Source organism: Lepisma saccharinum, chromosome 2 (genome assembly GCF_977018435.1).
Source record: "Lepisma saccharinum chromosome 2, izLepSacc3.1, whole genome shotgun sequence".
Taxonomy (NCBI): Eukaryota; Metazoa; Arthropoda; class Insecta; order Zygentoma; family Lepismatidae; genus Lepisma; species Lepisma saccharinum.
Window position 1 is genome coordinate 157,273,772 of NC_139230.1, and position 12,626 is coordinate 157,286,397.

The window sequence follows — 12,626 nt, forward strand, 5'->3', positions numbered from 1 at the left end:
CATTTACCCAGATAGCATGTAAGTTAACTGCAAGTTAAATCGACATTCGATTTAACTTGCAGATAACTTATGTGCTATCTGGGTATAAGTAACTTTGGGCTCTAAATCTCCTTTGTAATAGCATACTGATCTTAAGTATTAAATGTAGTTCTGTATATGTATTGTGAATAGTAAAGTTTTTAATTGTCATGAAAAAGTCTAATAGTTTCCTTCATTTTTGTGACATCACAGGAATGCATCTTGAGTATAACCAAATCATTTTGTTTCTAAAAGGTCAATGAACACATGAAAGTTTGTATTAAGTTCATTTTATGGTCAGATGGGCTAATCAGTACTGAGCCTAAAGTTTTAAAATTGAATCCGAATTGGTATGCAATGAGTCTCCAGTGAGAATCAAAATTCGTACCCCCTGATTATAAGACAGTGTTACCACTATGCCATTGGGTAGGTAATACACAAACTCACATACGGCAAAAACAAATTAGTAACTAGCAGCAATGGCCAATGTGTCTCTCTTGGATGTAAAATTATTTAGGTAGTTCAAAAATATGACTTCATGAACCTTTAAAACTCTTAACTGACACTGCAAGTGAAATAGGTCAGCCATAATTAGTAAAAGCCAAGAAAGGCAAACTTTTTTTTTTTTTTTTCAAAAAAATAACATCTTTTTTGCAACTCTACTTTTGTCTCACAAATGCCATGTGCTTATTTTCCCTACATTTCACCTTTTGTAAGTGGTTGATGGTAAGAAAACAAAAGGACAATTTTTTGTTGAATTATGACAGTTTATAGTTGGATGCAAACTAACAACGATTAAACAATGGCATTTTACTTCAAAACAGCATTGTAAATTAACTTTTAGTGTAGTCTGCATTGTCTATAAGAAAACATACGCCAGTGTAATCTATGCACAGATTGCATGAACCTCTGTTCAGATCCATGATGTTTTTGCTTTATGTCAGACACTGGTTATCTTAGCTACTTTGAGATCCTCATCTATGCTCACTTTGTAGTGTGGTTGGTTTTATGTTTAGAGGCAGAGAGAGAAATATTTATTAGTTTTCATTAAAGGTTTTTTCTTGGATGTTTATTCCAGAAATGTTATTTTAATTTCAGGGATGCGACCACCAATGGGACCAATGTGACCTATGATGCCAATGGGCCCAATGGATCCTATAGGTCCTGTGCAAGGTCCGCCTATGCTGGGAGTTCTTCCTAGAGGAATCACAAAGTGACAATCTGCACAAAGCTGCATTTGATTACTAAGTTCAAACAAAGTTCAAAAATCTTAACACCGATTTTTCAAAGGGCTGTGCAAGTGCATATTAGATGACTGTGTTTATTGATAGAAATGTGTTTGAATGCCTAATAGTTCTTGGTATTATATTTGGAACAATGTTATGTATTACCATGACTTTTCCAAAGTGCTTTGTGTACATAATATGTATATGAAAATGAATGTACATATATATATATAAAATGTAAGTACATATAATAGAGCACATGCCTAATGATATGAACAGTAACCAATGTCACTTTTTACTGTTGTAGTATTTAAATAATATTTATTACTTTTAATATTAGATTTTGCACTTACAATTGACGTTAAAAATGTTAAAACTACTCTGATAATCAGAGTAAGAAAAATGCATAATCTGTGATGATGATATTATTTTTTTCACCTTGTTTACAACAGTATTTGTTGTATCTTGTCTCTTAAGTTAAATATGTCTTGTTTCATGAATTAAATCAATTCTGCCCTTATTTACATATACATTCATTTAATTGAATGAATTATATGAGAAATTATTCTAAATGTGTAAAATTCATTTTTTGACATGACACATTTGTGTGGTGAGTATCTTGTGACTGTTCATAGGATTGGCATGTTTGATTTTATTTTATTATTAATTACTCATTACTAGAACTGAAACTTTATTTGTTAATTTGTAGTTAATGGATTCAGTCATTAAGAGCTGGGAATGTTCAGATTTATTTTGTTATGATTTGATGACATGTGTGAATATATGTACTATGAACATTTATTACCAAAACAAGAAGCCATGAAGAAACTAACTTAGACTGTATATGTGTTTAATTGTTCAGGATGTACTGAAGTACATTCTAGACTGAAAACACAATATATAATTTAATACAAGTAGTCAAGTCACAGAAGTGTTGATAATTGTAATGTACATTTAGATATGCATTAGGTAACTGGCTCTATTAAGTTAGCAGAAAATGGAAAAAAATATTATTTTGATAAATTTAAGAGCTAAATTCAAGGAAAATCTCATTTATTTGCAATTAATGAAATCAAGAACCTGAGAAACCTTCAATAATCTAAATATTTCATGTTCATGTCATGTATCTAAATGCTCTTTCATTATTTTATGTTGATTTATTTAATAAAATTATGAACTTCAGCAATTTATTGTCATTATGAATTTCAAAGTCAATTTATGTGATCTTTCACATGTGTTAACATGTATGTTGTACTTCTAGTTATGTCAGCAAGACATTATGTTACAGGTATTGTATTTGGAACAATGTTATGTATTACCATGACTTTTCCAAGGTGCTTTGTGTAGGAAAATGAATGTACGTATATATATATAAAATGTTAGTACATATAATAGAACACATGCCTAACGATATGAACAGCAACCAGTGTCACGTTTTACTGTTGTAGTATTTATATAATATTTATTACTTTTAATATAAGATTTTGTACTTACAATTGACGTTAAAAATGTTAAAACTACTCTGATAATCAGAGTAAGAAAAATGCATAATCTGTGATGATGATAATATTTTTTTCACCTTGTTTACAACAGTATTTGTTGTATCTTGTCTCTTAAGTTAAATATGTCTTGTTTCATGAATTAAATCAATTCTGCCCTTATTTACATATACATTCATTTAATTGAATGAATTATATGAGAAATTATTTTAAATGTGTAAAATTCATTTTTTTTTACATGACACATTTGTGTGGTGAGTATCTTGTGACTGTTCATAGGATTGGCATGTTTGATTTTATTTTATTATTAATTACTCATTACTAGAACTGAAACTTTATTTGTTAATTTGTAGTTAATGGATTCAGTCATTAAGAGCTGGGAATGTTCAGATTTATTTTGTTATGATTTGATGACATGTGTGAATATATGTACTATGAACATTTATTACCAAAACAAGAAGCCATGAAGGAACTAACTTAGACTGTATATGTGTTTAATTGTTCAGGATGCACTGAAGTACATTCAAGACTGAAAACATAATATATCATTTAATACAAGTAGTCAAGTCACAGAAGTGTTGATAATTTTAATGTACATTTAGATATGCATTAGGTAACTGGCTCTATTAAGTTAGCAGAAAATGGAAAAAAATATTATTTTGATAAATTTAAGAGCTAAATTCAAGGAAAATCTCATTTATTTGCAATTAATGAAATCAAGAACCTGAGAAACCTTCAATAATCTAAATATTTCATGTTCATGTCATTTATCTAAATGCTCTTTCATTATTTTATGTTGATTTATTTAATAAAATTATGAACTTCAGCAATTTATTGTCATTATGAATTTCAAAGTCAATTTATGTGATCTTTCACATGTGTTAACATGTATGTTGTACTTCTAGTTATGTCAGCAAGACATTATGTTACAGGTATTGTATTTGGAACAATGTTATGTATTACCATGACTTTTCCAAGGTGCTTTGTGTAGGAAAATGAATGTACGTATATATATATAAAATGTTAGTACATATAATAGAACACATGCCTAACGATATGAACAGCAACCAGTGTCACGTTTTACTGTTGTAGTATTTATATAATATTTATCACTTTTAATATAAGATTTTGTACTTACAATTGACGTTAAAAATGTTAAAACTACTCTGATAATCAGAGTAAGAAAAATGCATAATCTGTGATGATGATAATATTTTTTTCACCTTGTTTACAACAGTATTTGTTGTATCTTGTCTCTTAAGTTAAATATGTCTTGCTTCATGAATTAAATCAATTCTGCCCTTATTTACATATACATTCATTTAATTGAATGAATTATATGAGAAATTATTTTAAATGTGTAAAATTCATTTTTTTTTACATGACACATTTGTGTGGTGAGTATCTTGTGACTGTTCATAGGATTGGCATGTTTGATTTTATTTTATTATTAATTACTCATTACTAGAACTGAAACTTTATTTGTTAATTTGTAGTTAATGGATTCAGTCATTAAGAGCTGGGAATGTTCAGATTTATTTTGTTATGATTTGATGACATGTGTGAATATATGTACTATGAACATTTATTACCAAAACAAGAAGCCATGAAGGAACTAACTTAGACTGTATATGTGTTTAATTGTTCAGGATGCACTGAAGTACATTCAAGACTGAAAACATAATATATCATTTAATACAAGTAGTCAAGTCACAGAAGTGTTGATAATTTTAATGTACATTTAGATATGCATTAGGTAACTGGCTCTATTAAGTTAGCAGAAAATGGAAAAAAATATTATTTTGATAAATTTAAGAGCTAAATTCAAGGAAAATCTCATTTATTTGCAATTAATGAAATCAAGAACCTGAGAAACCTTCAATAATCTAAATATTTCATGTTCATGTCATTTATCTAAATGCTCTTTCATTATTTTATGTTGATTTATTTAATAAAATTATGAACTTCAGCATTTTATTGTCATTATTAATTTCAAAGTCCATTTATGTGACCTTTCACATGTGAAAACATGTATTTTCTACTTCAAGTTATGTCAGCAAGAAAAGACCAAAACTTACTATTTGTTAAAAATTAGGTCAGAATGTAGGACAAGATTCAAGATAATACTTTTAACTGTTTGGAAGGCTACTTTTTTAACATCTGCAGAAAAATACAAGTGTGTGTTTTTCTTTTGAGTGCCTCGTGATTGCATAGTGCTAATGTCAGCAACTTGTAATCAAGGAGTCCCAGGTTCAGTACCCAGTGGAAGCATAAAGTGATTTGCAAGTCCAGTCCTGATTAGCCCATGTGTGCATAAAGTGGACTTTAAAGATCACTCATAAAATCTTTCTTTCAAGTACTTGAAGTAGAAGTTGTAAGTTTTCCTATATTTGCAAGTAATGTTGATTCATATACTCACTTTTGTATTTAGTATTAGCTAATGATTATTTCTTGTAAAAAAAATTGAAAAAAGAATTACAATTATGTTTCTTTTCTATTCGTATTCGTAACAGAATAGCATTTTGTGCCTATTACAGCACTTAAGTTTCAGTTATTGATAGGTGGACAAAATTCAGAATGGATAATGTTATTTTATCTCATTTTGAATCCATGTATCTGTTCATGTCTAAAAGCAACATTTTCTTTCTTTTTTACATTGATATTTATATGGGTATGCAGTATTTAAAGTTCTAAGTTAATCAAGAAGTCAGTGGCTGTTTGCTTATGCAAATGTCCATAACTAACTAACTAACTAACTCTCTAGCCTTCTTAAACCCGAAGGTTCATGGCTGCAGCAACACAGGCCTTTCATGTTTCCCTATCTTGAGGAAGATCTATATACTCTTTTCCATCCCTACCGATTTCCTTTAGGTCCATCTCAACGTTGTCCCTCCATCTTCGTCTTGGCCTTCCTACAGGTCTCTTACCATCAGGTTTCCCAACAAGAATCCTGTAAACTCCTCTTTCCTCTCCCATTCGTGCCACATGGCCTGCCCACCTAAGTCTTCTTGATTTAATTTTTCTAATAATATCTGGACATGAATACAAATTATGTAGTTCTAAATTATGTAACCTTCTCCACTCACCTGTCTCCTCATCTCTTTTAGGTCCAAATATTTTCCTAAGGATCTTATATTCAAATACTCTCAATTTATGTTCCTCTTTCAATGTAAGGGACCAAGTTTCACATTCATATAATACTACAGGCAAAATTACTGTTTTGTATATTTTAACTTTTAGTTACTTAGATATTAAACGAGAAGATAAAAGTTTATGAGGAGAGAAGTAACATGCATTTCCTGAATTAAGCCTACTTTTTATTTCCTCTTTAATATCATTTTCATTTGTTAATATTACTCCTAAGTATTTGAATTTGGAAACTGGTTCAAACGAGTTGTTATCAATAATTAGATTTTGATTATTACCTAACACTTGGTTTCGGCCTGTAAGCATATACTTAGTTTTCTCTTTGTTAACTTCCAAACCTATCTCTTTAGCAGTTTTGAAAAATATTTTAGCATTATTCTTAATTGTATTCACATCATCCCCCAGTAAGTCTACATCATCTGCATATGCTAACAACTGAGTCACACCATTTAATTTTAGTCCTTCTTTAGTTTCTTTTACCTTCCTAACAGCATATTCTAAGGCAAAATTAAAGAGCAATGGAGATAATGCATCTCCTTGTTTTAACCCATCATGAATTGTAAATTTGTCAGACATATTAATACCCACACGAATTTTACTTTCTGTTTCACTGGTGCATATTTTTATCATACTAACAAGCTTCTTAGCCATTCCAAATTCTACTAATATATTATATAATTTATCTCTTTTGACCGAATCAATTGCTTTTTTGAAATCAATGAATAGCTGATGGACATTTTGATTATATTCCCACTTTTTTTCAAGTATCTGTCTGATGTGAAAAATTTGATCTGTATTTGATCTGTTACGTTTAAATCCACATTGATAATCACCTATAATTTCATTAGCATATGGGGTTAGTCTTGTCAAAAGAATGTTAGATAATATTTTGTATGTTGTTGAGAGTAGAGAAATTCCACGGTAATTATTGCAGTTCATTTTATCACCTTTTTTAAACACAGGAACAATTATGGATTCTTTCCACTGTTGAGGGATTTCTTCTTTATTCCATATTAAACAAATTAATTTATGAATTTGACATATTAATGAATTTCCACCATATTTAATTAACTCAGCTGGTATTAAATCAATGCCAGGTGCTTTGTTATTCTTTAGCCTTTTAATAGCATCTTTAACTTCAGTCAAGTTAGGTTCTGGAACTAAAGGTTCTGCTGTGTGTACTTCATTCACTTCTGATTTATCTCCTACATGGACATTTAAAAGGTCATTAAAGTAGTTCTTCCATCTATTTAGAATATCACTTGGGTCAGCTAGAAAATCACCGTCTTTATCTTTTATCAAGTTTACTTTAGGTTGCCACCCCTTTCTAAATTCATTTACACCTTTATATAAATCTCTGATATTTTTATTTTTGCTGTTTGTTTCAATTTCGTTAATTTTGCTTTTCAAGTAATCTCTTTTTTTACTTCTAAACATGCGGTTAACTTCTCGCTTTATTCTATTATAATTGTTTAGATTTGTATCATCAGAGTTATTTAACCACCTAAGTCTAGCCTGATTTCTTATTTCTATTAGATTATGACATTCATTATCAAACCATGGCTTACTTAATCTTGGTTTACGGTATCCTATACTTTCTTTAGCTGCTGATTCTATTGCATTACTTATGTGCACCCAATTCTTATTTACGTCTGTTTCATTTATATTTTCATCATCATTTAAATCCTGCAAAACATCAAATCTATTTAACAGTTCAATTTGGTACTCTTTCTTAATTCTTTCATCAGTAAACTTTCCTGTATCAAATTTTAGAACTTTTAGATTTTGTTGCTTATGATTTATCACTGATAGTCTTTCTCTTAATTTAGCAATTACTAAATAATGGTCACTGGCACAGTCAGCACCTCTATGTGTACGAACGTCAATTATACTAGTATGCCTTCTCTTATCAATGAGAATATGATCTATCTGATTATGAGTTTTACCATCTGGAGAAGACGAGGTATATTTATGGATATCTTTATGTTTAAAAGTGGTACTTTTCACAATTAAATTCTTTGAGGTTGCAAAAGTAATCAATCTTATACCATTATCATTACTTAATTCATGAAGACTTTCTTTATCAATCATGGGTTTAAATGTCTCTTCTTTGCCAATCTGTGCATTACAGTCACCTAACAGAATTTTCATATCATACTGAGAAAATTTATCAAAGACCTGTTCTAACTCTGTATAAAAATCATCTTTAGTATTATCATCTTTATCTTCCGTTGGTGCATGTATGTTTATTAAAATAATTATACACCACCTACCCTGTAAAACTGCATATGATATCCTATCATTAATAAATTCTACTGTTTTAAGAGCAGAGATAATTCTATTATTTATAAAAAAGCGTGTTCCAAAATTATGATTTTCAGTACCACCATAGAAAAAAGTATAATTTTTAGTTTTACAATTCCCTTCTCCTGGCCACCTAACTTCCTGGACAGCTACTACATCTAATTTATACTTAACTATTTCATTAACTGTACACTGAAATGCCCCAGACCGTTAAAGGCTCAGAACATTCCAGGTGCCTAATTTAATATCCTTATTCCTAATGTAGATCTTATCCTTAGACCAGAGACCTCCCAAAGTAGTCCCCACCCGGAGATCCGAACGGGGGACTATTTTACCTCCGGAATATTTTACCTTGGGAACATCCATGGCCTTATATTGTTGTTTCTTGACATGTCTTTTTACAGTGCAGAGTTGTCAGCTCTATGCCTAACCCCCAATATGAATGGAGGAACTACTACACCAAACTCAAACACATTAGACAGCACAATTACTACACAAGACGAACACAAACACATTAGACAGCACAACTACTATGCAAGACAAAATCAACGTACTAGACAGCACAACTACTACACAAACATACTAGACAGCACAACTACAACACAAGACACATACATACACACCACCAATACTACACAAGACAAACAGAAACACATTAGACAGCAAAACTACTACACAAATAAACTCAAACACACTAGGCACCACAACTACTAGACAAGACAAACCTAAACACACTACACAGTACAACTACTGCACAAGACACAAAAACACATAACAACCACTACACAAGAAAAAACACAAACTCACAACTACTTTATGGTCACATAAGTGTGTGACCATAAAGCTTAAATGTGGGAAAATTTAAAACCAGGTCCATAATTTACTGTATAAAATCCCAGCTGCCAAGCCACACAGCTATCCCACTTTGTTTGGCTCTGTGCCACATGAACCTTTTGTTCGTAAACTCATGTATTACATTTTTTTTCTGAATTTTAAGATTTTTCCAGCTCACTTCTCTGAAAAAGGTAAATTCCACGTTCCATTGGATCTATGAACGGCCTGTAATTTAATGCAAAATTCTATTTTGTTATTTTTTTCTTATGAACATAAATACTAGGGATGGGACCTATTAATCGGTACTCTATCGGTATCGGCCAATATAGGCATATCGGTTTATTGGTAAAATTACCGATTATTTTACCGATCCGATATATCGATTACTATCTGATAATTTAATGCAAAATTCTGCCATTTTGTTGTAATTTTTATGGATAATATCCATGCCCTACTTTCTAAAAAAGTAAATGTCTAAATCTGCAATTTATCTTGCACTGCAGTCACCTTGAAACACACATTTATTAAAGAGGTTAGTGAACTTTTCATGTTCTTCCAGGACCATTTCTAATTTTATATCGGATCGGTAGAATATCGGTTATTCGGTATCGGTACTTTATCGGTATAGGCCAAAATTTCATATCGACCCATCCCTAATAAATACATAATGCACATGCCTTGGTAAATGTATCAATGTGCACCATCTCTTTCTCAGATAAAACCAACTGCAGTCATCAGGTGACAGTAAGGAAAATTTGAAACATTTGCATCAATAGAATACCATAAATTTTGTATCAACACTATCTGTGTATGCAAAAGCGATAGTCATTAGTGTACACAAAATGGAAGAGGTGAGAAAAATAATCTTCTTTCGACGAACATAAGAAGGGCCAAAATCCATCCAGATCTCCTGATTTAACACAGCTAAATTACTACCTGTGGGGAACTGTGATGAATGAATGCTGTGTACGCCACAAAGGCGGAGACACTGAGTGACGTGGGACATGCAATTGAGACAACCTACGCTTCCCTTCTCGCAGAAACCGTATCTGCTGTTTATCGATCTGTGCAGATTACACATAATGTATTACTGCCAATGGTGGTCATTTCGAAAATCTATTACTGTGAGGTATGTGCCACCAAAAAAGTTTGTGCCTGCTGTTAGTGGGGTTCCTGTTATTGACGTTCAAAGAGTATAAGCACTATCTTGGGACATTCTGTATATTCGAAAGAAGGCACGACACCTTTAGGAGGACTAAGAGGATGTTGAGATGGGCCTGAATATTGGTTTGATCTTGCCTTGGGTAGAGATACATGGAAGACTCTAAAGTTGTTGCGGCAATAAAGCGGCAACTTTAGGAATAACAAAGAATTTGTATTAAAAAATGTTTTCAGAATCCTATGTGCTACAGATCTGTGGAAGGGTATTCACGCCCCTTTGAGAAAACCCCTGCCACAAGCAAGTAAGGGTATTGACCTCAGATTTGTATGACACGATTCCATTTCACGAGATATTCAAATATCTGACACGGGGAATGCAGAAAAATATTTGATTAAATCAGTGGGAACAAACAAAGAGGTGAACGACAAAGATTCTGCAAAACTCGAACACTCCCAGTGAAATGGGGAAAGGAAGACGTTGATCTTTTGTCACATGATGAAAGGGGGCGGATGAAATGCTGACACGGTTGCGTGTGAAGTGTTCGGTCTCCACTTCTATATCGAAGTGCACCTCGTCGTGATGTTTGCATTCCTGACTGCGATGATCCAGTGGAGGCAGTGGGAAATTTGATTTTCCACATTCTGCATCGGCCAGTCTCTTTATCTCCTCGCTTTGATCCAATGGAGCGCCTTGAGTTATCCTTCGTGCCGTGAACTTCAGGAATTCGAGATGGAACACGGCCAGATTTTCTTTCACGTTTCCAAATTGAAAATATGAAAGCATGTGAATTGGATTGAATTTGCATGGATTCGCCTTATCACTGGCAGTTAAAGCCTTTCGGTTAAAGGAGGTTATTGCCATCATCCACTCTTCTCGTGCACTCACAACATTAGACATGAGCAAATACCTTCTTCCTCGGAAGAAAAGCCACTCTTCACAACCCAAGTAGCAGCGTTCATGGTGGAAAGTTCAAATATTAACAAGCCGAAATTGTTCTTGATAGTCCGTAATTCTAAAAAGGGAATATTTCGACTTCAGCATATTGATGTTGGAAATTCAAAACCATAGAGGCAGATAATTACTTCCAAAAAAGACATGAAAGCTTTAGAACCAGTCAGGTATATACTGGAAGATCGTTAAAAGGCGAACTGACTGAACCGAAATATAGTTGATGTTAAATGACTACACGTGACACTATACTAAAGTTCCGTCGGGCCAGGAACCGGTGCAGAGACTGCCTTTATGGCAGTGACCCTCTGTTGCCGAGTTTACCTGCAAAGGAAATCGCGGTCAAACAGCCAATTAGGCCCACCGGTTTTGCAAAAGCAGACAACGTTAAAATTCCTGCTCCACAAAGCAGCCAGTACGGAAACAGGATTTTGTCAAAATAAACATTCTGCGCTGTTAGTACGGCGACTCCACTGTAGATGTGCCCAGTGATGAATTCAGGCGGTAGCCCGAGGAGAGGGGTGGGGATCTCCCTGAAAATTTCAGTAACCTGTCAGAGCATTCGGACAATAGCGAAGAAATTTGGCAATCGGGTCAATCCATATGAAGTCATACAACATGGTTGCTTGACCATTCCCAAAAGAGCCCACTTCCCGTGCGGAGCGAGCCCCACATGCTGACAGTTCAGAACCACTGCCACTCCATTCCTACCATCACCGATCCGAAGACGGCGGGCATCCCCCCATCATGGCATGCGTCACCCCCTCCACTCGCAAGCATCAGCCGCAACTTCCCCATCCCAACCCTGGCAAGCCCCACGACAACGAGACAAAATTTGTGATGTCAAGCACATCATAGGCCACAATTACACCTCCGTCCAACCCTCACAAGAAATTCCAATGCACTTCAATCGCTCAATGCAAATGTTCATTGAGGAAGTAATTTGAAAACAAGTAGTGGACTCTCAAAAATCTTAAAAGTCAACAGTGAAGGGACTCTGCATGTGACCACACATCACCCAATAAAAGTAATAGGCAGGTCTCGACCATGACACTCATGGGCTGTTGTGTCACAGAAGCTAGTTTTTAAATATTTGCTCAAGAAAAGGATATTTTATTCTTAAATTCAAAATTTCACAACAATCAGTAGGTGAAACCGTACGTTCTGGGCCGGTCTTTTGACCTACTTTTGAAATGACAGTGTTGCCAACCCCTTACTCGAAAAAATCACCAAGGTTTTTTTCTTGGTCTAACCTAACCTAAAGCAAGGAGCTGGCAACCTTGCTTGAGGCTTCTTAATGCTTCGTTCTGGACCTGCTTTTTGACCTACTTTTGAAATGACAGTGTTGCCAACCCCTTACTCGAAAAAATCACCAAGGTTTTTTTCTTGGTCTAACCTAACCTAAAGCAAGGAGCTGGCAACCTTGCTTGAGGCTTCTTAATGCTTCGTTCTAGAACGGTTCTTTGACCTACTTTTGAAATGACAGTG